Source organism: Gopherus evgoodei, chromosome 9 (genome assembly GCF_007399415.2).
Source record: "Gopherus evgoodei ecotype Sinaloan lineage chromosome 9, rGopEvg1_v1.p, whole genome shotgun sequence".
NCBI lineage: Eukaryota > Metazoa > Chordata > Testudines > Testudinidae > Gopherus > Gopherus evgoodei.
In genome coordinates this window covers 86145101-86168651 of record NC_044330.1, presented here as the reverse complement: position 1 = coordinate 86168651, position 23551 = coordinate 86145101, and the positions used below count along the sequence as shown (strand labels likewise).

At 44.8% G+C, this 23551-nt stretch overlaps 1 protein-coding gene across 6 annotated transcripts in view; it reads left to right on the top strand.

Annotated features, from left to right (window-relative positions):
- ZC3H12B (zinc finger CCCH-type containing 12B) overlaps positions 1 to 23551 on the top strand; it is a 132702-nt gene that overhangs the window by 79114 nt on the left and 30037 nt on the right. For 4 of the 6 annotated variants that reach the window (XM_030575548.1, XM_030575546.1, XM_030575547.1 and 1 more), the window contains exon 2: positions 17629 to 17716. The gene's annotated coding sequence lies outside the window, so the exon portion shown is untranslated. Of the gene's footprint in view, positions 1 to 17628; positions 17739 to 23551 lie in introns of all 6 variants that reach the window. The other 2 variants (XM_030575549.1, XM_030575545.1) reach the window with 1 other exon arrangement.

Sequence of the window (23551 nt, the reverse complement as noted above, 5' to 3'; positions counted from 1 at the left end):
GTGTTGCACATACAGATGAGTGATTTAAAAAACAAACAATATAATACTTAGTAATTTTCCTTAAAATTATATTGTGTAAAAACTTTGCTTTTAGTACTAGAAATGGTTTAAGTGAAAAAACAGACTAAATTAAAAGTAGGCTGGTGACCTTTCTATAAGCTGGAACAGTGTCTTGTCTTCATAATCACATTTAATTAATTTATATTACAAATAATCCGCCATAAATCGTGCATGTAAGTAAATTATTTCCAAATCTTAGGTAGCAAATACCAGTATTTCTATCCTGCTTCATTTTTTCTGTTCACCTGAGAAACCACAATTGTTATTTTAAAGTTGGTCTGAAGACATACAGCAGGCCTTGCTTCAGTATGTGGCATCTATTTTCAAGTATTCTTCATTTAAAGTGATAAATAGCATGGGAAACAGAAAACAATATTTACAGAGCTATAAATAATAAGAAAAAGGTTTATTAGACTAGACTTTTAACGAGAACCAATACCAACATAATGTGACAAGGGCCTTGCCTTGGTTGAGGTTGTGGTGGGAAGAAAGCAAGATAAGCTATTTAAGCAGAACTAAAAGAAAATCTGTAGCAGAGCAGCATTGATCATTGGAAGGCTAAGAGTGCTGGGGGAAAAATAGTACTAGAGAACTTAGACTTGACCCAAAACAGGAGGCTGAACTCTGTTACCCACATCTTCGTTTCATGAGCTGAAATTCACCAGTTAGTATTATTCAGTCCAACCCACATATACACAGAGGAAGACAGATTGTAATATTAGATTGAAAATATAAAAGTGGAATGGCATGATTTTCCTAGTACAACTTCTACAGCTGAAAATTATTATAAGTAGAAAAATGTGCTGAAGGTTATGCATTTCAGAAGTACCATGAGTCAGCAGTTATGGTAGTTGGACATTTTTTATTTTATTTTTATTTATAGTAAGTAGAAGGGAAGAAATATTAAAACAAGATTCACACTGAACTTTGTTCTTGCTCTGATTTATATAAACTATTGATGTCCTATTTAACAAGCAGGATTGGATTGGTGATAATACTACAACACACACATGTTCCAATCTGTCAAGCTACTCTCCAAATAAATCCCAAACAAAAAAACCCAAGCCAAACCACCCGATATATGTTATAATCTAGTATGGTAAAAGATACATGTTAATAATTGTGTGCTATCTAAACCATACAAAAATACATTATCATATATGATACACAAAATATAAAGTGATGGTGTTAGCCATGAGATACAATACATAATATACTCCTTTCTCTATGATTTCCAGCACATACTGATTCAAGGTGTTGACTCCTTGGCAGGATTTGCCATCATAGCTATCTCTAAAAGATGCATTTTTCTCAGGTTCGTACATGTGATTGGCTCCAGGCCAGGGGCTCAGGGTTTCTGATCCGCAGGAGCACCAGGGCTCAGAGCTTTAGACCTCGGGGGTGGGGGTGGGGGGAGTGCTGGGGCTTGGGGCTTCAGCCTTGCAGCTCTGTTCCTGGCTTCAGCCCCATGGGGGGAGATGGGGCTCAGGGCTCCCCACGGCTCCACTCCTGATTTCAGCAGGATGGGGGCTCAGGGCTTTAGTTACGGGGTGATGGGAGCACTAGGGCTGAAACTGGCATTGCCCCCTTCTCCTGTAGCTAATCCCCTGAGCCCCAGTGCCCCCAATGGGGCTGAAAACCCAGCAACCTCTGAGGGGCTGAAACCAGGAATGTAGCTGCAGGCCTGAAGCCCTGAGCCCTGGCACCTCCCCCCCCCCCATGAATCTGAATCTGAGAACGGAGCCATGGAGCTGAAGCACTGAGCTCCAGCACACCCCCTGGGTCAGAAGCCCTGAGCCCCCTGCCCACACCAGAGCCCTGCCACCCGCCCCCACAGCTGCAGCCCCCAAAACCCCCATGGCTGAAATCTGGAGCCCCACCCCATCCCCGACATGGCTGAAGCCCCAAGTCCAGCAGGGCTAACGGTCTGAGGCCCCCTTGCTGGGACCTGGAGTTTTTATAGTATGTTGGAGGGGGGGGGGCCTCATAAAGAAAAAGGTTGAGAACCTCTCTGTACAGTATTTGCTGGGTTTTTTTTGTCTCCGCTGCAGTCTGATTGATTATTTCCAGTTCCACATGGTGTCCGGTTGACTGGTCAGTCCATAACTCTGGTGTTCGTATCTTTGAGATTCGACTGTAATGGATGTTTTTAGAAAATGCAATGTGACATGGGTAGGTGTGATAATTTTTACATGAGTAAACATTACATCTTCTACTCTTTTATGTTTGTTGTATCCATGTTTTTAATATTTATCTTTGCAATGGTCTTAAACTTTGAATGGTCTCAGATGGGGCAGACTCTTCATTTGATAAATATGAGTTGGTGTCTCAAGTCACTGTCACTTAGCAATATCATTGAGGGAAAAAAAGAATCCTTTATTCAATACTAGGTGAGATATATTACACAAATATAGGAATTAGAAATGTCCTCAGATGTGGAATGTTGAGCCATGATGGAATTATATGTACTGGAATCAAACCATTTTACAGCTAAGTACATAAGAGAGGCTAAATTGTACAAGTTAAAATACTGCCGCTCTCATTCCTCCTTTTCCCCTCTGATCTTATTAGTATTTTGTGTATGCCTTTTTACCTCACAAATGAAATGTATAGATTATATCAGTGAGTTACCACAGAGGTTAATTAAGCCCTGTAATTTTTGGACGATCAAGAATTCAGCCATTGTTTCAGCCACACATTGTATGTGTGTTTTATGTCTATTCAGATCTGTAAACTTTGTAATGATGATTTTGGTGAAAATCACATGCAGCTAGTTTTACCAAAAGGAAAGCGCAAAAACAGATCAATATTATTATACAGCCTTGCTTGCTATGTGATTGCTAACAAAGATGATAATTCTTTGATATTGATCTGTTTGTTTTGTTGTCCTAAATAACATTACTTGGCATGTTTAGGGGCTGATGGAAAAGGGGACATAGGGTTGTATTTCCTTCACTAAAATTACTTTTTCACAAAAAGCTAGAGAGATTTACACTGAGCTCAAATTCTGGAGGTATTTAAAGTAGGAAGATTTTGTTGAACATTTTTACTTCTCCATGCTTTTGTTTACTTACAGATGATATTTCTTTTGATCAAAGTTATTGATTTTAAAACAGCTATGCAAAACTATACATAATGTGAAATATTGAAAAACTAAGTGGAGGACTACTAGCCTACCTCCCTCCCCAATATCAATTCCTTAGTAATTCCGTGTAGTTCTCACTTGTGTATGTGTGCTGCACACACATTTGTCCAGTGAGTCACATTTGAACGATGTGCTGGAGTCCAATAAATTCTTTATAAGAGTTTCAAAATTAAATTACAATAACTTAGACTTATGATGAAATCTGAATGTCTAGTATAATATATTTCACCATTGTCTCACATGGAAGCATGTATTTAACTTGCTTTTGAATAGTAGAAATATACAAGAGGTAATCTAAGCAGAATTGTGTACAATTTTGATATTAGTTAAGTAGAGGATGAAAGTTTTAATACTGAAAGAGCACAGGGAGATGTCTCAGGTGCTTTAGTGAAGCAAGAACGTAAATAACTTGAATTTGTATGAAATCTTGTTGATTGCTTCTGAAGTTAAAATAATTTTGCAAGAGTCTAAAGCTATATAGCAAACCCTTCAGCTATAAATCACAAAAAGAATCCCTGTAAATTCTCATACATCCCAATTTTATTATTTCAGTAATAAAATCAAAACACAATTGCAGTAAATAGTTTCCTGTCTGGCGATGGTTAAATTTTCTAAATTTATTTTTTGAAAAGTAAATGTTCTTTGCAAGTGCTATCAGATTGTGCATTTGGCCTTTAACACCGTAATTCCGGAGACTGATATTTAGTTTTATAGGTGGATCTGATAGCATTGCCTAGAGCAGGGGTGGCCAACCTGTGGTTCTGGAGCCACATGCGGCTTGTCAGAAGTTAATATGCGGCTCCTTGTATAGGCACTGACTCCACGGCTGGAGCTACAGGTGCCAACTTTCCAATATTCCAGCGGGTGCTCACTGCTCAGCCTGGCTCTGCCACAGGCCTGGCCTCTACTCCACCCCTTCCAGCACCCTCCCCCTCACACTCCCTCCCCCGCCCCACCTCCTGCACACCACAAAACAGCTGATCGGGAAGTGCGAGGAGGGAGGGGGAAGTGCTGATTGGCAGGCTGGCGGTGGGTGGGAGGTGCTGTGGGGTGGGGGAGCTGATGGGGGGCTACTGACGTATTACTGTGGCTCTTTGGCAATGTACATTCGTAAATTCTGGCTCCTTCTTAGGCTCAGGTTGGCCACCCCGGCCTAGAATTAAGATTTCCTAACATTGTCCATTTTATTTTCTTGTTTTCAGTGGCTTATAACTTCTTCCCTAATAGCCCAAATGGTAAAAACATTGTTTTGCCAATTTAAAAAAAAAAAAGCACAACCATTTAATTGAGAAGCTGTGATGTTTCCATTCTTTGGAGAAGGGACTTGAAATTTGGCAGGACGCGACTGGAGTGAGGAATGTGCCTTTGGTTGTTCCTGTGAAAATCAACCAAGATTTTTCCCAGTTATGAGCTTCTTTTTCCCATGTGCTCAACAGAAATTTTTTAGAGTTTGGCAGCTAAATTCTCTGAAGATTTTGTCTGTACCTAGCATGTTCCAGTGCACGGCTGCAGGACTTCACCTGCAGGACTTCACCTGCAATTGCTTGTCCCAGCTGCTGGGGATTGCTGTAGCACCAGGCACAGGAATGAATGCAGGGAAACGTTCTTTCTTGTGCTCTCAGCTCTCTTAGAAGCACCAGGGTGCATTGTATAATAAATACCACACAAGGCCAAGTTAAGAGTGAATGGGCAATCTTAATTCTGGCACTTCCTAACCGTTGAGTGCTTGACTTTGTCACGTTAGCATACTTTTACTGTAATGAGTTTTTTAAAATTAAACTGTATATCTATATTAAAGAACTATGTAGAAGCTTTGATAGGGAGCTGGGCCTTCTTGGACTGTTCAGCATGGAGATAGTCATGGTTAGGACCCGTGTCTGTCACAGATGTCACAGATTCTTGATTTTCCGCAACCTCCGTGACTTCTGCAGCAGCCAGTGTGGCTGATTCCAGGGCCACCCAAGCAGCTGGCCTCGGGGACAGCCACACCAGCCACTAGTGGAGCCACTCTGTAGCCAGCTGCTCAGGTAGCTCCGCAACCAGCCACACTGGCCACTGCTAGAGCTGCCCCTGTGCCAGCCGCACTGGCTGCTGTTCAGGCAGCCCCAGGCAGCTGGTCTCGGGAACTACCTGAGCAGCGGCCTGGGACGGCAGGAGCAGACGCAGCTTGATGGTCCCCAGCAGCAGCCCTGGGGGTGGTCGGAGCAGCAGTGGGGGATTGGCCCCAGTGGCCACCAGAGCAGCGGCCCTCGGGGTGTCCAGAACAGCCACTGTGCAGCAGACCCCAGCAGCTAGTGCCACTGGCCCCGCCCCTCCACCCCCAGAACAGCAGCCTGCCAGTTCCCCCCCATCCAGAGCAGCAGCTTGGCCCCTGTAGGCAACCCCAAGCACCTGGGGTCCCCCAAAGCAATGGCTCCTCCTGGAGGCACCCAGAGCAGCAAACCACCAGCTAAGATTTAATCAGGAGTATTTTTAGTACAAGTCGTGGACATGTCACGGGAGAGGGAGCTGATAAAAGATAAACATATATACACTTACATTTTTGTTTTGATTTGTAATTACAAAAATCTCAACTTTCCTAACTTCCCTTTAGTCCAGCCTTAATACATTGGTTGACTTCTTGTAGGTATTGTGGCACAAGAGGGCCTTGAATATCATTAGAATTACTGTTACAGTTATTTGAAATATAATAGCACCTAGCTTTCGCAATCAAAGACCAGGGCTCCATTGTGCTATGTACATTACAACAAATACATAAAAAAAATCCCTACTCCAGAGAGTTCACGGACTGGGCTAATGATGAGATGCAACAGGTGGAAGAAACAGAAAAGGGGTGGGTAAAAGGTAAGAGGACATGATAAAAAGTAAAATGAATACACTGTTCTTAATAAATAGTATGCAGCTCACTGCTTGCCTAGTAATTTCCAGATGGCAGTAGTCTGTAGTTCTCACAGCAGAGCTAAGTTTAAGCAGAGGTTTGAAGGAAGACAAGATGGTGGCTTTTTGGATTTGATGGGGAATTCTCAAGCATAAAGGTGCTTGAGGGGAGAAGCAAAAATAGAAGTGATCAACAACTGGCATCATTGATTGGGGCATAAATGATGGTGGTTGCTATGATAAAATACTGATAGCTTGGAATGAAATAGTGAAGGGATTTAAAGGTGAAGACAAAAGGGTTGTATATGACGCAATGGGAAAGAGGAAGCCAGTGGAGGGATGCAGAGGGCGGGGGAGGTGATCCCAGCATCAGCATTTTGAGTGGAGTTGGATGGGGTGGGGTTTACATTACACATAGAGAAACTTAGATGTGGGGAGAGCAAATGATTTTCTCAAGGTAGTACACTGAACAGGTTGATGACAGAGCAGCAAGTAGAACTCAGATTTCCTGATTCTTCTTCTAGTAGATGCAGCCATGTGTTCCAGTTAGGCGTGTGCACTTTCAGTGTACTGGAGCTGTAGAAGTTTGCCTAGTAGTACTGTAGAGGGTTGGTGCTCGTGCCTCGTGGCTGTAGCTCCTCTCCCAGATACATGAAGCAGCACTGTCCCGACCCTTTCTCAGGCTCGAGTCAGAGCACAATGAGATCTTAATCTCACAATTTCTCAACTAGTTTAGTATTTTCTTGTTGTATATAGGTAGTAGTATCCTTAGTGTTAATTAGCTTGTTATATAAGTTCAGGTTTCCTCAGTGATGCCCTCACCAGGTTTTAAACATTGTCCTTCTTGTGGGGGAGCGATCCCGAATAGCAATTCCCCACATGCAATGCTTCCTCCATCTTGGCAAGGTCCATGTTAAAGAGCATGGTATGATCTGCAGATTGTTCAAGAAACTGACTCAAGTGGCTCATGATTTTCACCAGAGGCAGCACCTACTTGAATAGGCCCTGAGGCCTGTTTCTACACCAAGGTGCTTATCGAGTTGGAAGTCACCCTTGGGTTCCGAGAGTGCTGCCGCTTTGTGTTGCAGAGCAGGTGCCTCTCCAGAGAAACAGAGGAGTTGTTCCCTGTAGACTGTGCCAAGGAAAAGGTTGCATAAGACCAGTTGAGACTGCTTGAGGTCCTTGGCGGAAGCTTCCGCCTCCTCCAGGAAATGCATGGACCGGCATGGAGTTGGGGCCAGTGTACAGGTTGAAGTGAGTACCTTTACCCCTTCCCTAGTACTTAGTAGGAAGGTTAGAAACCCTATACCATTGACTCTGATTCCAGCTCCCAAGCACCTGTTGTGGTACTTGTACTGATGAGGGAGATACCGGCATGGACTGTTTCCACGTTGGTGGTGTACTAAGCACTATAGACCTCTTCTGCCTTTCGGTCCTGACTTCTCCTTTGGTCCAGAACTTTGTCAGGGCTGCATCACCCACGTTAACTAAACAAGCTGCTGAACCCTCAGGTCTGTCAGCACCACACCCCAAGGTTCCTCTTCCATAGCTTGTGGATACGGGGCCAGTACAAGGATCAGTATGGGGGACCTCGGTACTGGGAATCTCCTTAACGCTGCTGTACTCAGCACTGCAATTGATACCATCGTGCCTTTCACTGTCCTGGACGTCGGTACCAACAGACACTGGCACCGCTGCTGACTTCTGGATTGACACTGCATCTGGCACTGACATGCTCAGTACTGATGGTATCGCTTCCATCAGCAGCACTGCTTCCTGCCTCATTCTGGGTGACAGATTAATCAAGCTGGTTACTCGCTCCCTCTGTTATCACTCTGCCCTCATCGCCGGGATCCCAAAACGTCTCGGCGTCTGAGTCAGGGTTGTCATTCGCCTGCTCTCAGTCACCTGACCAGCATTGGGGGCTTTTGATGGACCATTATGGGTAACAGGATTGGCACTTGTTTTGTCGTCTGGATGGAGGTCCCTGTCCAGGCATCTACTTACCACCATTGCCTTATCCATGCCAGTGGCCTCCATAGAATCCATGGGGTACACCTTGGTCACAAGAGTCCTGCTCTTCATCTTGCTAGAAGGCAAGGTCTGTGGTGGTGACTGTTTATATCCTGCAGGCCCAGGCACTGATGGTCCTTCTTCTTGTGGAGTTTCTAAAGTCGCCCTTTCTCAGTCCGTCAGCCCTGGAACAGGATCCATCTTTGGCCCACTTAAGGACCTCGTATTTGCAAGTAGAGTTTTTGCAACAGAACACCCACAAATTACTGACTGTCCTTCAGCCATCTGCCCCTGGAAGATGCACCCTCCCTGTCAATGATGCTCTTCTTGAACTGGCTAATGCCCTCTGTAGCATGCCAGCTTCAGTACTATCAGCAGCTAAGCAGGTGGTTTGAGGGGTTTTACTCCCATCAGGCCCCAGATTCTCTAGTTGTAACTGCAGTGAACAACAGAGCTCAGCTGGACAGGTTTAAGACAACCCCCAAGGATAGGGACTCTAAACAAATGGACTTCATGGTCAGGAAGATTTACATCTCCTCTTCTTTACAGATGCTAACTACTAACCGGCAAGCCTTGCTGTTCAAGTACAATTTTGTTAACTGGACAGCAATGTCAAAGTTTGCAGACCAGCTGCCCGAGGCCTTGGGAGAGGAATTTCATGCATTTGTCATTGAAGAATGCTTGGTGGCTAAGAGGTCCTTGCACTCCACACTAGACATTGCGGATACCCTGGCCAGGGAAAGGACCTCCATAGTCACCATGAGAAGGGTTTCACGGATGCAGAATTCAGGCATTGCCTTCAATATCCAGCAAGCCATTGAAGACTTATCCTTTGGCCAGCTACTGTTCTTGGACAAAATTAATGAGATGCTGCACTCCTTCGTACTCCAAGGCTACCCTGCAGTCCTTGGGCTGTGCATAGGTGCCACAACGGGGTGCAGCAGCAACAGTATTATCCACAGGGCATATTTGATCAGCCATTTCCCTCTCTGAGGCAGCAGGACTACCACATAGAAGGGCATAGATCCCAGAGGAGGAAGCAGTCGGGATTGGGATTCAGTCACTCCACACTCCCTCCCCTAGCATCCCCCAAGTGCCCTTTTTGACTCCTTGGTCCAGAGCACTGTTCTAGTCATTGCTCCAAGGGTGACAGATGTCCTCCTTTTGCAGTGCTTGGGGCTTGATCACCGACAGCTGGGTCCTAAGCACCGGGAGATCGGGTTGTGTCATCCAATTCTTTTCCACACCTCCCCCTCACTCTTCAGTGACCCCTCTGCCAGGATACTGCTCCTCGAGCAAGTCCACTCTTTACTGGCTTTGGGAGCAGTGAAGGAGGTTACTCCAGAACACAAGGATCATGGCTTCTATTCCCAGTACTTTCTGGTACCCAAATCCAGGGGAGGGGTAGAACTCAGTCTCAATCTTCATGACCTCAACAAATGAATCAAGTACATTAAGTTCCAAATGGTCACTCAGTTGACCATTCTCCCTGTGTTTCTCAGAATGATTGGTTTTCTGCTCCGGACCTTCAGGATGCGTATTTTCATGTGGCGATTTTGCTGAGCCACAGAAAATTCCTTTGATTTGTTGTGGCAGAGTGCTCCTTTCAGTACACAGTGCTTCCATTTGGCCTCTCTCCTGCCTCCCAGGTTTTTACCAAATGCATAGTTATTGTTACTGTGTATCTCCGAAATGAGGGAATTCACATCTTCCTGTATCTGGATGGCTGATGCATCTTGATGCATCTGAGGAAGTGGGTATTCACCCACGAAAGCTCATGCTCCAAAACGTCTGTTAGTCTATAAGGTGCCACAGGATTCTTTGCTGCTTTGACAGATCCAGACTAACACGGCTACCCTCCGATACTGGATGGCTGGTTACTTGAGTCACCTACATGAAATACATGGCTGCATCTACTTGAAGTGGTTACTTATTATAACTGTGGTTCTTAGATATCTGATTCAGATGTGTATTCCATGACCCACCTCCCTCTGCATTTTGTTTCCAGGTATTTGGTGCTAAGGAACTGAGGGAGGGTCAAGGTAATGCCCCCTCATGTAGTCAGGGAAGGGGCTACAGCCATGAGGTGCCTTCTATGGATACTGCTAGTTAAATTTCTCTGGCTCAGGTGCACTGGATATGCATGCAGCTAAGTGGAACACACGTCTTCCTCACATCTCGAAGAACCACAGTTACAGTAAGTATCCATTTCTTCTCAATCCAGTGCCCTCTCCAATGGACCATACTATCTCCCATTTCAGTCCAGTGAGAGTTCCTGAGTGCTCGGTGCTTCTGAAAATACAGGTCACTTACCTAAATATCTATATGTGAATTTAGGTGCTGAATATTGGGTAACCACGTCTGAAAAAAATTAGTTTCTGTGTATACAAAATTGAGCTAGAACAGTGGTTCCCAGACTTGTTCTGCTGCTTGTGTAGGGAAAGCCCCTGGTGGGCTGGGCCGGTTTGTTTACCTGTCATGTCTGCAGGTTCAGCCAATTGCAGCTCCCAGTGGCTGCGGTTCGCTGCTCCAGGCCAATGGGAGCTGTTGGAAGTGGCGTGGGCCGAGGGATGTACTGGCCTCCACTTCCAACTGGCCCGGCCTGCAAGGTGTTTTCCCTGCTCAAGCGGTGGAACAAGTTTGGGAACCACTGAGGTAGAAAACTCACAAGCGCATACTTTTTATTGGTGTTTTTTGAAAGATTTTTTTGGTGCCTACTTCTGTATTAGAAGTACTGCAAAAATAGCACTTCTCAGGTATTCTGGTATTTACACATATAGCCAGAGCCAGTAAATGCAGAGACCTATGACAGATAATGAAGTGTCAGGATGAAAGTTAAACTTTTAAAAATTTCAATAAAAGGTTCAGAGAGCGAGATCTTACATTATCTGAAACATTTTGTTCATTCTTAGTTATCTCTTTTTCAAATTTCATAAGTATCAGAAATCAGTATTAACCCCACAGGCAGGAAACAGTATTCTGAATTAATGAAAATGAGTGGAGCTTTGGGTTCACTTAATCCTTGAGAAAGTTGCTATATTTTGAACTGTTTCAGGAATTGCTGTTGAATCGGAGTTACATTAACTTGTGATTTGTAGCTCTGTTTTGTCTTTAAAGAAGGTCAGTAAGAGGAGGCAGTCATGTATAATTTACAAACAGCACATAAAATAAAAATAGAAATGGGCAATTAGCAAAATACCTGTCTGTTCAAAGAGTGTTAGCAATTTTTAACTCCTCATTTAGGAGATTACTGATTTCTGCTATATGTTTCTGTGTCTATGCTTCACTAGCTGTCTCTGATAATTAGGTCTTGAGTGTAATGAGCAGAGAATTTCTGCAGATTTGTCCTTCCTTCAGGGGTGAAAGTAACTTATAGGACTTACCAGTACTGCCGGAGTCCTGAGGGAGGCGTGGCCTCATCTGGAAGGGGCGTGGCCTCAAGATTTAAAGGCCCTGGGGCACTAGCTGTGGTTGGTAGACCCGGGGCCTTTAAATCAACCAGAGCCTCCCAGCTGCAGAGGTAGCTGGGAGGCCCCTAGAGCTCAGGGGCAAATTAAAGGGCCCGGGGCTCTGGCTGCCACAGGGAACCCTGAGCTTTGCGGGGCTGGGGCAGGTATTTAAAGGGCTAAGAGCTCCTGCCGCTGAGGGGAGCTCCAAGCCCTTTAAATCCTGGCCCCAGCCTGGCCACTGGAGCCGCAGCCAGGATTCAAAGGGCTCTGGGCTGCCCGCAGTGGCAGGGAGCTCTGAGCCCTTTAAATCTCAGCTGCTGTGGAGATTAAAGGGCTCTGGCACCCCAGAGCCCTTTAAATCCAGCCCCAGCCCGGCCACTGGAGCTGGGGGTGGGGGGTTTAAAAGGGCTCTGGGCTGCCAGCTGCGGCAGGGAGTCCAGAGCCCTTTAAATCCTCGCAGCAAAAGCAATGCAGTCCGGCGTGGTGTATTGGTTCTTGCCGGTACGCCGTACCAGCTTGTACCGGCTTACTTTCACCTCTGCCTTCCTTCGAAGCTTCCTTTTAGTCCTCATATGAAGATGAGATTGCCTTCATAAAGTGAGGTGAGCTTTAAACACGCCGCTCTACTCCTTCTGCCTTGTGTATGTGAAGGGTCCACATCTGTGTCCATTTGTGATCGAGCCTCTTGAAGTTAGAATCCATGCTCGTGACTCATACTGAGCAAAGAACCAGTGCCTCCCTCAGGTATGTTCTTAGCTTTCCCAAGAAACAACAGCAGAGTAAAATTAATGTGATGATTTTTTTTTTCATTTTCACTGGTTACCCATAAGATTCTGAATAGCAGCTGTAAACACTGACAAGACAATTGGTTACATATTGGGGAAACTGTGGACAGTAGAGGCTCTCTTTACAGCCTTAGGAAGAAAACATAGGATTGAGTCACATTTGAAAGGTTATCTTCAAAATTATCATGTGATAGGGTGCTGGCTGGCTCAGGAAAACTGAGCCAGACCTCTGTCATGCTAGCTCCAATCAAGAAAGGGGAATTGGAGCTGATTGGCAAACAGGGAACAGCTGCCGGCTGTTAGCCAAGGCTACATAAAGGCTGACAGGAAAGAAGCCAGGGGTAAAAGGAAAGGGAGGATTAGGGTGAGCGGGAGCTCCTTTCTGCTGGCTGCAGGAGCTAGTAGTCCCTGAGGCTGTAATATTGAAGCTGGTTGTAGCTAGAAGTGGGAAAGGATACTGTAAATAAAGAGCCTGGGTTACTGCACCAATACAGAGGTCTCTGGGTGGTTTGTGGGCGCAGCAGCGGTAGAACCGGGGGGGAGGCAGTGATGCCCTGTTACACACAAGATCTAAAAACTTTTAAATAAATAAATAAATAAATAAAGCCTGCATCATACAGAAATTGAAGGTTTAGGGTAATATTTTTGAAAAGTGCCAACAGGACTTAAGAATCTAAGTCCCGTTTTTAAAAGTAATTTAGGCACTTGGGAGTCTAAGGTCTGGTCTGCAGTTAGATTTACTGGTATAACTAGTTTGGTTAGGGGTGTTATTTTAGTAAAAAATGAAACAGTCATACTAGTAAAAGCCATAGTGTGAATGCAGTTACACCATTATATAGGTGACTTACACTGGTGTACTAATTCCCCTTCTTGTTTGGGAATAAGCTATACTGGTATAAGTACTTTTATATGAATATGTAACTATGCCCACAATAGGGGAATTGTATTGCTTTAATTATACTGGTATAGCTAAGTGGTTCCAACTGTATTGTAGACAAGCCTAGGGTCAGTTTGAAAATGGGACTTAGGCTCCTGATCCATTTAGGCACTTCTGAAAATTTTACCATTAGCCTCCCCCCACCTCCGCCAGAGAGAGATTCCTGTTTGCTCCTGACAAGTGGGTGTTTCAAACCTTAAATCTCATGTAGGGAGGAGAACTTGCTTTAATCATGATCACCTGCAGCTTGAAAATCACACTTTTAGCTATTTCTGTTATAAGAAACAACTAAATTGACTATAAATAAAAGATATTACAGGGGAAATATTTTTCCTGTTTTTTTTCCAATTTATTTGTTTAGCTGTGCATTTGACCACACTTAATATACAGCCAGTTTAATGTTTCCCCTGTGTAATTTGCTATACACAGCCACAGTCAGTATCAGTGTCAAAATTAGGCAGATCGTGAATATTTATGCATTTCTCTAAACAAATCTGAAGGAAAAAATGTATTTGTTTTTACTCTCCACATAGTTATTCAGTTTCATATTTTCAAAACACTTGTGCAACATCAATATGTAAAGTGGAAAACAAGCACTTAAGAAAGAGAAATTTCCCAGCACTTAAGCATAATCATATTTCTCTCTCTGCCTTTTTTTCTTTTCGGATTCCCACTTTTCCACAGGTTTAAATAGAAACCTAATTTTACATTCAGCTTATATCACTTCTGGCTGTTTTCTAATTTGAAACTTTGAATTTGTTTAGCTGGACAGCAATAATAAAAAGACCAGTATGGCTGACTAAATCCTTCATTATTTGTTTGTTTAACTTTCTATGAAGAGATACAGGGAATGTTTTGTAACTAGATTCAGACTCTTACTAACACTCCTCAGTTACAACCTCTGTCTACTGCTCTGTGTGCCTTTTACACAAATAATAATAATAATAATAATAAAATCAACCTAAAACCAGTAGCAGCGCAGAACAGATTTCCCTCCTTCACAAACATCAGCCTTTGTCAAGAACCCCTCTCCCAAAGCATGAGTAAATGGATAGGCCTTCCAGAGTGCCCTGAAGGTGCCCATACTATTTCAGATGCAGCAAGGGGTGGGGATATAGATTCTAAAGCTGATAAAATCTCACGGAGAGCAGTCTAGTGCCACTCGCTCCTTTTGGAGTTGGATTAAGGCAATTTGGTCTCTAAGCACACAATGATATTGTGGGTCCCATCCATGATTTGAACAAGGACCTTAATGTAGCCTTGATTTGAGGTGGCTGTAAATTATTACAGCTGTTTCTGTGTAGTACACAGAGAGTATGTCTACACTACTCGCCGGATTGGTGGGTAGTGATCGATCTATCAGGGATCGATGTATCGCGTCTTATCTAGACATGATACATCAATCCCTGAATGCGCTCCCCGTCGACTCTGGAACTCCACTAGGGTGAGAGGTGGAAGTGGAGTCAACGAGGGAGTGGCAGCCGTCGATCCTGCTCCCCGAGGACGCGAAGTAAGTCAATCTAAGTCAATCTAAGATACGTCAAGTTCAGCTACACTATTCTCGTAGCTGAAGTTGCGTATCTTAGATCAATCTCCCCTCAGTGTAGACCAGGCCAGAGAGAAGTGGTATGTCAGTATTTGGTCTCAAACACTGGTCTTGAACCCAGGCCCAGTGGGCTCTTGGGAAGCAGCTTTGGGCATCATGCCATGCTGACTCATCCAATTATCAAGGAATTCACAGATGTGAGTGTGCCAGCTTCTAGGGTTCTGAAAATCTCCTACTTGATTGGCCACACGATATTGACCTTGATTGATTGGTGACCGTATATAAACTTCCTCTCTGGTCTTGTCTGAGCAACAGACCATTGCCCACTACTTTTTACTTGGACCCTGCTTGACTGTACCCCGCCTGACCCTGCCAGCTATCTTACTTGTACATTTCCCTTAGATTAGATCACCTACCTATTGACCACTTGCGTGAACTCTGATCACTAATCTTGAGTGCCCTTTGACCCATCTGACCTTTGGACATTATATGGTGTCTCATGCAGAAGGGCCCAAGCCGTTTAACGCTTTATAGGTCAAAACCAAAAATATTTTTTTTAACTTAAATTTTAATTCCTCCTTGAAACCAATAGGTATCCAGTGTACTGGTGTCATGTGTTTCTGCTAGGATATACCACTTAGGGCAGTGGTCCCCAGATTTTTCAGGGCTGCAGGGATGGAGTGGATGCAGACAGAGGTAATGGGACCGAGGCTGGGGATGCAGCTGGGGGTGGGTCTAAGGCTGGGGTTGGGAATGGAGCCATAGCCAGGGGCCAAAGCTGGGGGCTGGGGCAGGGCCAGGAGTGGAGCTGCAACTGGGGCCAAGAGAACAGGTGCAGGGCTGGGGGCTGTGAATCGGGGCTAAGCCAGAGCAGAGCTTGGGGTGGGATGGGGCTGGGTGGGGCTTCCTCCCCACCCACCCCCATGGAGGTTGGCCCAGGCCCCTCTGTGCCTCCCTAATGGGGCGTGCCCCACAGTTTGGGGACCTCTGACTTAGGGTATGTCTACAGTTGGAGCTGGAGGAGTTAGTCCCAGCTCAAGGAGACATGCTCAAGCTAGCTTGCTAACAATAGAGGGTAGTTGCGGCAGTGCAAGGGCTAGGGTGGGCTAGCTGCACCAAGTCTGTGCCCATGATCTTGGATGGGTATGTATTTGGCATGGCTAGCCCTTCCTTCTACCTATGCTGCCAAGACACTTGTGTTTTTAGTGCACTAGATCGAGCAGAGCTAGCCTGAATACATTTTCTTGAGCTGGGAATTATACCTCCGGCTCCAAGTGTAGGCATACCTTTAAAACACAAGATGCTTCCACCTTCACTATCTTAAGTTTCTAGGCTGATTTAAAACTTATGCTCACATAGGGCTTTGCAGTAGTTTAGTCTTTAGCTGTCAAAGGGATGGATTGTGGTAGCAAGATCAGCAACTGGTTTCTATCTACTAGCCAAACGTGGAAGAAAGCATTCCTTTACATTGCTGCTATATGACCTTTTTAGCAGCTGCTGATTCAGCAATTCCCCTGAGATTATGAACTCTAGTTAAAGGTATGTTGCATTATATGGCATTTGAGAATGCTGAGGAAATGACTCATTTCTGGATTTGAAATTTATAGCTTGAGAAGATATTCAACAAAGTAAATATTGATTCAGGCTTCCTTGGCTTTGCCATAACTTAAATAACCTTCTGTTTCGTACTGGACTGATGATGAACCATGCATCAAGATGTATTGCTTAATTATTTGAAAATCAAGGCAGTTTGGAAGGATTTGATTAAATCTGTACTGTAATTTATTCAAAATACATTAATTCAAATTACATTCCCATTTCTGCTGATGGAAACTAGACCAAGTGCATATTCTCACATCAAAAATCATAAACTCAGAAAATTAGTTTGAATTTCAAATTCTCAACATCATAGTGGGTTACTATTCCCTCATCTCTATTGGAAGCGTTTTGGGCTCCGGTGATCATGCATGCATGTGTGTGGTGTGTGTGAGTGAGAGATAAATATCCCAGATATCAGTCTGGCATATTTTACTACTGGGTGAAATCTCATTAGATCATGTATTTATTTATATTTAGTATCTAACAAATGGAAATAGTTACTAGTTGCTGTTTGATCAAATAGCAAAAAAATAGCTTTGTGACATCCCTGATTTGAAGTGGTTATTTTTCTTGGTATTAAGGCACCACTAGAGCTGGTCAAATAGTTTAATGGATTTTGCTGATGATTCTGAAAAAAAATATTCTAATATTTTTTTTCCATTCTTTGCCCATCTTTATCCACTGCACTAGCCTCTGTATTTCCCCTTTCTCTGTGTCTCTGTCCTTTTATTTATTTATTTCAAATGGCACAAACATTTGAAAAAACAAGGGAGGGACCAAATTCCAGATGAATTTGACTCGACAACATAATTTTTTGATGCTATTATGAGGGACTTCAAAGTTATAAAAATCAGCTTTTACAAATGGTGCTATGCCACATTCTTGGAATAATGTGCTATTGCTGTACAAATGCTAAGTACATTATTTTATTTCTTTTAAGTATCATTTACGACTGTAATTTGTGTGCAGATGTGATACATTTTGTATTTGTGTATAACACTTGCAGGCATTTATTACAAATGCTGTTGTAATTAGTATAGGGACTGTGGTCTTCACCTGAACAAGCAGATTTGTTTGAGTTAAGTGCTTGTTAATTACACAGCTTCTATTTGACTTCTTTTAATTTGGGCCAATATATTGTACTTCAACTGAATTTTGATAATTCTAGCAGAAATAATTTTAAATTCCTTTTAAATAAATTATAATTTATTTTTCAGAACCTTTTTCAGAAGTATGGATACAGGAAATCTCTAAGAAGGGAGAGGAGTGAAAGTTCATGGAAATTCTGGCAGAGATCTCTCTCAAGTGAGTCCTGTAGACTTAACTGGTAAGCAGCCAGTATGAGAAATGCAAGTCAGTTAAGATTTCGGACTTTTGATCATGAGTTGAAGTTCACTATGTATATTGGTTAGCTGTTTAATGTTCTTCTTTGAACACTTATCTGTGTCTCTCTCTATATGTGTGTGTATCTATAAATATAATAATCTAATCCTGGTGTGTATTTGATGACGGTCTTTTGGCCAGGAGGATCTGTTGGGGCCCCATATGCACCTGAAGTGTTCTTATGCTCCGGTATTGAGGGCATAAAGATGGAACTGCCCAACCACTTTTCTTCCTTTCCACCAACCATAGCTAAGAGACTGAGGCCAGGTCTACACTACAGACCTATAGCAGTATAACTGCATTGCTCCAGGAAAAATCCATACCTCTGAGTGACGTAGTTATACTGACCTAACACCCCATGTGGATGGCACTATGTCGACAAGAGGGCTTCTCTTGTTGGCACAGCTACAGCCTCTTGGGAAGGTAGATTAACTATGCCGATGGGAGAAGTGTCATCACCAGAGGTGGCCAACCTGAGGCTCCGGAGCGACATGCGGCTCTTCAGAAGTTAATATGTGGCTCCTTGTATAGGCACCGACTCCGGGGCTGGAGCTACAGGCGCCAGCTTTCCAATGTGCTGAGGGGTGCTCACTGCTCAACCCCTGGCTCTGCCACAGGTCCTGCCCCCACTACATCCCTTCCTTCCCCCTCCCCTGAGCCTGCAGTGCCCTTGCTCCCCCCCTCCACCCGAGCCTCCTGCACACCATGAAACAGCTGATCGGGAGGTGCGGGGAGGGAGGGCGAGGAGCTGATTGGTGCTGCTACTGGTGGGTGGGAGGTGCAGGGATCGGGGGCTGGGGAGCTGATGGGGAGCTGCTGACGTATTACTGTGGCTCTTTGGCAATGTACATTGGTAAATTCTGGCTCCTTCTCAGGTTCAGGTTGGCCACCCCTTGTCTTCACTAAAGGGCTACAGCGGTGTAGCTGCACCACTGTAGCATTGTACATGAAGACAAACCCTAAGCTTTCTAGTGTCTGTATTTCAATGCTGATTATACTAGTTTTTGTACGTTAATGTTAGGGTGAGTTGCCTGTTGGCAGATTTTTGATAAGCTTTAATTGTTTGGGAAGTTTTAATCTTCATTCCCTCGCTGGGATTTTTTCCCAGTACAGGGGCTTACAAACGTCTACCCCAGGTCCAGTGCTGGGTTTACAATGGTGCCAATGGCTTCATGAACCTGGGCCCATGCCCAGCAGGCTCTCCCTGCCCACCACTTGCTCCTCTTGGCCTGCCTGCCCACTGGCCGAAGGCTCCTCTCTGCCCTCTGGCCAGACCCCAGTGCATCTCCGGCTCCAGACAGTCTCTGCTTACCGTCAGCTGTGGGGCTCCACCTGTCTCCCCGGAGCTGAGCCACCTGGGACTGGTGCAGAAGCCTGGCCAGTCTCAGCCAGATGGCTGGGGGGGGGGACCATGGGAGGGGGCTTGGCTGGACCCCTCCTGGCAAGTGGGTCCTGAGGGAGCCCGGCCGGGGCAGGCCCTGGCCTGGCAGATTGTACCACTCCTGAGGGGCCAAAGTGATTTACGGCGCTGGGACCAGCCCTGGGACCAGCCTGGCAAGGACACAGTTGCTTCCCAGAGAGCTGGTGAGTGCAGCTGTGTGGCAGGGCGTGGGGGAGTGGGTCTCTGGAAGGCGTGGGCGGGGGGGGGGGGGTTGCTGGACTGTGAGGCAGTGGGGAAGATGTATGTGTTGGGGCACTAGGGAGTGGGGGTTCTGTGGGAGTAACTGGGCAGTTGTGGTGGGTCTCTGGGCAGGAGAGTGTTGGGCATTTGTGGGGGAGGTCTGGGGGGCGCTGGGCATAATGAGTCCAGGGCGGATCTGGCCATAGCGGGGATGTTGGGTGGGGGGGTCTGTGTGGTGTGGCATGGGCCTGCCCCTCGAGGGGAAGGAGTCTGCTGGCAGCACAGGTCTGGATGGGCCACTGTGCATCTGGCAACTATGATTTGTAAATAGTGCCCTCTCACTGGGTTGGGCAGAGCAGGGCCACCTCTGCCATGCCAGGCCCCATTGCCCTGGCTGGCCACTCGCTCTGGGAACTGACCTCCCCACACCACGCTCCATTGCCTCCATGGGGGCCCACAAATATGTTTGTCGCCACGCCCACAAAAGGTTAATCCGTCCCTGCCCAGGTCACCAGGTTTTAAATATTGTCCCTCTTGGCAGGCAGCAGTACTGGGAAGTCTCATATCCCCACAAATGTTCAATCTATAAATTCTTTTCTAAGGCCTTGGCTACATTTGAGAGTTACAGCACAATAAAGCCGCCCACAGTGCTGTAACTCACTCCCCGTCCACTCTGGCAAGGCACATACAGTGCTGTATCTCTGTGGCTACAGCGCTGCAAGTACTCCACCTCCCCAAGAGGATTAACAGCTTCTGCGGAATGGCTGAGATGCTGATGCTCCAGTGTAAACGGGGAGTAACCTTATTAAGCAGTGATTGACCTCCGGAAACTCCCCATAATCCTTTTAAGTGAAGCTTCCTCTGTTGTTCCCCTCTTTGTTTTGTTGTGAACTCCGGATGCTCCGGAAGCTGCTTATCAAAAAAAACAAACACAGATACTGTTTGCTTTTGAATGAGTAGAGGCAGGCAGGGGGCTCCCTTTGGAACGCCCACAGCTAATGTTTGTTTGAAGAGAGAGGTGTTGTGTGTGGGGCAGCTGCTTCTCTGGTCTGTGAAAAGAAAAGAAACAGCTGCTGTTTGCTTTCAGTGAGTGAGAGAGGGTTGGAGAAGGGAGGGGAGTCGGAACTTGCAAGGCAGAGTGCTGACACAGTGTCGGGACTCCAAGAACCCACTCTCTTTCACCCCACACTCCCTGTCATACTCCAACCTACCCCCCTTTTGAAAAGCACGTTGCAGCCACTTGAACGCTGGGATAGCTGCCCATAATGCACTGCTCCCAGTGCCTCTGCAAATATGGCCACAACAGTGTGGACAGACTGCAGCGCTCTCCTTACTGCGCTCTACAAAGGCTGGCTTAACCCAAAGCGCTCTACATCTGCAAGTGTAGCCATACCCTTAAAGGCTTTGAAAGATGGGAAAGCTCATTTACAGATGATTGTGTTAGACTGCTCTTTCTGACCAGCTTCAAATCCAGGTACAGCTGACTCTCCTGGACAAATTCCACTTCCATCAAGGAACACTCTTGTGAGTTTAGGATTCATTAGCTTTACTATCTACAGAACTTAACCTTCCTTTGATGGTAGTGATACCCACAGTCACATCAGCACTGGGTGACTCCCCAAGACCACCCCTTCCCCTTACAGTTGAACATTCTGGTTTTAGCAGCCCCTCCCTCAGATCTGGAATGCTCATTCTTTTTGTCTCCTCAGTTGCAACATAATGAACAGGGATCCCCTACTTATTTCCTTATGGCCCTTTCCTGGGAATTTTATGGATTGGAAGCGGAATCAAGAACTTGTTTAGGTCCAAATCTTATAGGGAACATGAGAGTAGGCGTATGTCCTGGTATCCTGTCCTGTGGCCCTCAATCCTCTTACCTCTACAACATCCGAAGGTGGCCTAGCTGGAATCTCTCAGTCCTTGTCACCTGAGTCATCACACAGGTACAAAGAATTTGTTGACAAAGAATCTGAGTGGTGGCTGAGCCACTCCACACTTTATGCCCTTGATATAGGACTATGACGAGACTCAGAGCTCACGCATGGCCCCAACAGACATTACTGTCCAAAAGATCTGATCACGAGCACATGGGACACACATGCACCGAAAGGGGAATAAAATACATATGGACAACACCTCTCAAGGAGCTTTTGTTTCTGCTCTTTTATTCTTTGCTCCCAGGTGAGGTTGCAGCAGCTTGGGGGCTGCACTAACTTGTGACAGTTGGGAACAGTCCTGTAAGGATTATGTGCTAGCTGGGGATAGGCAGAAAACAACATTTTCCATTCCTGCCCACAGCATTTCCCTTTCCACCAGAGGCTTCAGGGCGGGAGGCAAAGAATCCAGTTATGTTGGCCCTGCATGATGGGAATCTCAGCAAGGGATTTGCAGATGGCTTTTGCTCCTTGTGCAACACCTGCCTGTCACAATGGAAGCTGAACAGAGCAGAGAATCTGTCCCAAAGCTATATATTGTGATCTCTTGACCTTTCTGAAATATTTGCCCCTCAAGTTGAAAACACTAAAAGTATACTTCTGATGTAAAACAATTAAGATTTTTCAGCAGAAATAAAACAGGATCTTGGTAAAATGTTCAAGACTTGTGGAAGTTTCGTACTGTTAAACTTAAGATTCCATTTTACAGGTCACATGGGGAAGCAGGAAATGCATGATTAAACCAGCAAGGTTTTGTTCTTTCCATTCACGAGTGTTTTCACTCTAGTTAACAGAAGGGGAATTCTGTCATTTAGACTAGACTATTGTAAGAAAAGGACAAGTACTGTGTATGGAAATAGGTTATCCTCAATACTCTATATTTTTAGAAACAGCCTTTCCAAAACAATTTTAAATTGATGAAAGATGGGCACAGAGAAAGATATACACTATATAACACTTGCCTCAAATAAAACATAAAAGATTTCCTCCCTTTCATTTTAATGATTTTATTAGATTTTGTTCTTCATTTACAGTGAATTTAGTGTTTGTAAAAATTACTGGAGAGGTGCAGCATGGGCAGTAGCAGTGCAAGCTTCTCTCTGACCATCCTGTCAATGTATCCGAGCCTTGACTTTCTGTTGAGAAAGGAAATATATTCTTGGGATTAGAGCGTACATCAGTTTCCTTGGCCCTTTCATTCCTTGGGGTGTCTGAACAGATTGCCAACAAGGAAACCAATTGTGATAATATCTTTTGTGAATTGGGCATGTAGTCACTAGGAACTGGAAAAGTACCATAAACTCACCTCTTGCAGACAACTGAACAGGCATGGCAAACTGAGTAATGGTTTGTATTAAAAATTAACTAAAAGTGGAAGGCTCCATGTTGCATTTCAGTCCCCTGAATCCATAAAGTTTTTATTTTATTTTATTTATTGACTACAGCCTATGAGAATTAATAAAGGGTAGGGATTTTAAAAGAACCTGTGTGACTTAAGAGCACAAGTCCCAGTGAAAGTCAATGTGACTTTCTCACCCAAAATAAGTACAGTACTGTAGGAGAAAACAACATTTCATGTCTACATTTCAAGTTACTAAACTGGATTTAGTATGTAGTGAAGTTATTCATATGCTTGAGTGTTTTGAGAATTAAGGCCTTAGATTGTAAGGACTTTGGGACAGGGATTGTATCTTCCTATTTTTTCAGACAGCACTTTGCACATTGTGAAAGGTACCAGAATACATATAAGAGTGCACTCTCCAAGCTTTATAGAGAGGGGAAGAGGGAAAGAGAGGGAGGGAGACTGATTTGTAGAGATTATCTAAAGGAAGGACATGCATTTTTCTACCTGGCTATTCTGTTTAGGTTCTTTTACTGTGCTCATCATCATAGAATCTGTGTAGTGTGACTAGGCATCTGTCATGTGTTCTTTAATTCTCTCCCTAGGGGCGAAGTTTGTGCTGTGCAGTGTCTTGTTTTGTTAGTTTAAAATACATATATACCCATACACCTGTTGCTGTGTGTTAGAAAAGGCAAGGTTAAAGAAATGGATCTTGCACTTGGAGCAGAAAGTAGTGAAGTTTGTGACAACCCTTAGTTCTTGGGGGAGTTCATTCAACAGTCTCAGACTGTCCCCAGAAAGTTCTATCTCCCACACAGACAAGCTTTATTCTTCATATTGAGAGTTCCATTTTGCCAGAG